The 3,938-nt window shown below is 42.1% G+C and overlaps 1 pseudogene; it reads right to left on the bottom strand.

The window, feature by feature from the left end:
* Positions 1 to 335: 335 nt before the first annotated feature.
* Positions 336 to 453, bottom strand: LOC124790320 (annotated as a pseudogene).
* Positions 454 to 3,938: the final 3,485 nt, after the last annotated feature.

Here is a 3,938-nt window from a genome sequence, read left to right as displayed (position 1 = left end):
AGTGTTATAGGCCCTCTATTGTTCCTGATATATGTAACGACAAAGGAGACAATCTTAGTAGCCGTCTTAGATTGTTTGCAGATGATGCTGTCATTTACCGTCTTGTAAAGTCATCAGATGTTCAAAACGACAATATCACTCCGTATTCAGGCCACGAGTGGCCTACCGGGACCACCGACCGCCGTGTCATCCTCAGCTGAGGATGCGTATAGGAGGGGCGTGGGGTCAGCACACCGCTCTCCCGGTCGTTATGATGGTATTCTTGACCGAAACCGCTATTATTCGGTCGAGAAGCTCCTCAATTGGCATCGCGAGGCCGAGTGCACCGCGAAAAATGGCAACAGCGCAGGGCGGCCTGGATGGTCACCCAGCCAAGTGCCGACCACGCCCGACAGCGCTTAACTTCGGTGATCTCACGGGAACCGGTGTGTCCACCGAGGCAAGACCGTTGCCTGATCAAAACAACCTGCAAAATGATTTAGACAATATATCTGTATGGTGCGAAAAGTGGCAATTGACCCTGAATAAGGGAAAGTGTGAAATTTTTCACACGAGTACTAAGAGAAATCAGCTAAATTTCGATTACGCGATAAGTCACACAAATCTGAAGGCTGTAAATTCAACTAAATACTTAGGGATTACAATTACAGATAACCTAAATTGGAACGATCATATAGGTAATACTGTGAGTGGTGCAACAGGTCTACTAAAGAGACTGCTTACACCACGCTTGTCCACCCTATTCCGGTGTATTGCTGTGCTGTGTGGGATCCGCATCAGGTGGGACTGACGGATGACATCGAAAAAGTACAAAGAAGGGCAGCTCGCTTTGTATTATCGCGAAATAGGGGAGGTAGTGCCACAGACATGATACGTGAATTGGAGTGGCAATCATTAGAAGAAAGGCGTTTCTCGTTGCGACCGGATCTTCTCATGAATTTTCAGTCGCCAGTTTCCTCCTCCGATTGCGGAAATATTCTGTTGGTACCCACCTACAAAGGGAGAAATGATCATCACGATAAAATAAGAGAAATCAGGGTTCACCCAGAAAAACGTAAGTGCTAGTTTTTCACGCGTGCCGTTCGAGGGTGGAACGGTAGAGAGATAGCATGAAGGTGGTTCATTGAATCCTCTGCCAGGCACATTATTGTGAATAGCAGAGTAATCACATAGATGTAGATGTAGACGTTACCTTGCAAACCCCCGGTGTTCTCGTGTACATACGGCTTGTGTATGTGTGATTGTCTGATGTTCTGTCCACAACGGAAATATCGTGCCCGTAAATGAATTAAAACAGCCCTTCAATTTGATAACCTACACCTACAGGAGTGCACGTTTAAATAAGGAGGTATGCATAAAAAACATCAGTCGAAATTGTGCTAAACGCATTCTCTGGAAATTATTTCGAGTAATTAGTTCATAAGCTCTCTCGAATAGTAAACAGTTGTGAGAATGCGCTTGACCTCTTAGCAACAAATAATCCTGAGATAATAACGAGCATGAAAAAAACGACAGGGTTTAGCATACCCAGGGTTGTCGTAGCGAGACTGAATACCATAACTCCCACATCCACGAAAAATAAACGGAAAACAAATCTATACAAAAAAAAAACAGATAAAAATTCGCTTCACGCATTCCTAAGAGATACTCTCCACTCCTTCCAAATTAACAGTGTAAGCGTAGATCAGATGTGGCTTGAATTCAGAGAAACAGTATCGACAGCAATCGAAAGATTTATATCAAATAAATTAACAAACAACGGAGCTGTTCCCCATGGTACACAAAACAGGTCATATCACAGTTGCAGAAACAACGAAAAAAAGCGTGCCAAATTTAAACGAACACAAAAGCCCCCAAGATGGGCGATCTTTTACGGAAGCTCGAAGTTTAGCGCAGACTTGAAAGCGAGATGCTTATAACACTTTCCACAACGAAACTTCGTCTCGAAACTTGGTAGAATTTATTTCACATTTTTGATACCTCAGTTGAGAAAATCTAAAGAGACTTTGGTCGTATGTAAAGTATGCTGGAGCCAAGATACAATTAATGCCTTCTCTGTGAGCTAGCCGTGAGCTAGCCATGGAAATACTGTAGATGATAGTGCTGATAAAGCAGAGTTGCCTTCCAAAATCCCTTCAGCAAAGAAGACGGAGTGAATATTTCAGAATTAGAATCAAGAACAGCTGTTAACGTGAGTGACTTAGAAGTAGATGTCTTCGGAGTAGTAAAGCAAATTAAACCACTGAATAAAAAAAGAACCTTCCGGTCCAGATAGTGTACCAGTTAAGTTGTTTTCAGAGTATGCTGACGCAATAGCTCCATAGTAAACAATCATATATAACCGCTCCCTCGACGAAAGATCCGTACCCAAAGACAGGAATGTTGCACCGGTCAAACCAATATTTAATAAAGACAATAGGTGGAATCCCATATCATTAACGTCGATACGCAGCAAGGTTTTGGAACATATATTGTGTTCGAGCGATATGAATTACCTCGAAGAGAACGGTTTACTGACACTCAGTCAACATGGGCTTAGAAAACATCTTTCTTCTGTAACACAACTAGCTCTTTACTCACACGAATTGTTGAGTGCTATCGACAAAGGATTTCAAATTGAGTCCCTATTGATAGATTTTCAAAAGGCTTTTGACACAGAACCTCATAAGCGGCTTATAGTCGAATTGCGTACTTATGGGATATCGTTTCGGTTATGCGAATGGATTCGTCTTTTCCTATCAGACAGGTCACAGTTCACAGTAACTGACTGAAACTCATAAAGTAAAACAGAAGTGATTTCTGGCGTTCCCCAAGAAGTCACCTGCTATTCCTCATCTGTATAAACGATTTATGAGACAATCTGCTTAGCCGTCTTAGGCTGTTTGCAGGTTATGCTGTATTGTATGATGCGGAAACTGGCAACTGACGCCAAATAACGAAAAGTGTGAGGTCATGCGCATGAGTACTAAAAGCAGTCAGTTATTTGTTGGTTACACGATAAACCAGACAAATCTGAAGCCCATAAATTCAACTAGTTACCTGGGTATTACAATTACGAACAACTTAATTAGGAAAGAACACTGAGAAAAAGATGCGGGCAAGAACGAAAAGAAGACTGCGTTTTATTGGCAGAACACTTAGAAGATGCAAAGATGTATTAAAAGGCTGGATAGACCACGCTTGTCCGTCCTCTTTTGGAGTAAAGCTGCCCTTTAAGGGATCCTTCCAGATAGTACTGACGGAGTACAATGAGGAAGTTTAATGATGGACGCGTTCTCTGTTATGGAGAAATAGGGGCGAGAATGTCACGGATATTATAGAGGATTTGCAGTGGACATCATTAAAACAAAGGCGTTTCTCGTTGCAGCGAGACAGTATAACGAAATTTCAATCGCCATCTTTCTCCTCCTCACATAGGGAGAAACGATAATGTTAATAAAATAAGGGAAATCAGAGCTCGCGCGAAAAGATACAGTTCTTCGTTTTTTGCGTGCGCTGTTCGAGAGTGGCATAACAGAGAATTATTATTGAGGTGGTTCGGTGAATCCACTACCGGGCACTTAACTGTGATTTGCAGAGCAGCCATGTAGATGCGTATATACATTAAATGGGACATCCAGTCGTGCTGATATTCGACTCTAGCTTACACAGGACATCGATATGTTAACATATATTATACTAGAATGAATACAAGCAGGTACCGTAAAATTATTTATTTTCAAACAACAGAAAATACAAAAATGTATACGGAATGTTAAATGCTACTCTTCATCTGGCTTCGAAATTGGGAGAACATCTGTGACTTTCCTCAGAATCGCAGCTCTGTTTATCAGACGGACACGCTAAGTCGGTTGACAGCGATTAGTCCCGTGAAACAGAAGACCTCCACCCTCACTGGCACTGATTGCAAATGTAACTCAACACATTTACTGTGACTG

The sequence above is a fragment of the Schistocerca piceifrons genome, chromosome 3 (genome assembly GCF_021461385.2).
Source record: "Schistocerca piceifrons isolate TAMUIC-IGC-003096 chromosome 3, iqSchPice1.1, whole genome shotgun sequence".
Lineage (NCBI taxonomy): Eukaryota > Metazoa > Arthropoda > Insecta > Orthoptera > Acrididae > Schistocerca > Schistocerca piceifrons.
Note: the sequence above shows the minus strand (reverse complement) of the source record. Positions and strands in the feature narration are given on the sequence as shown.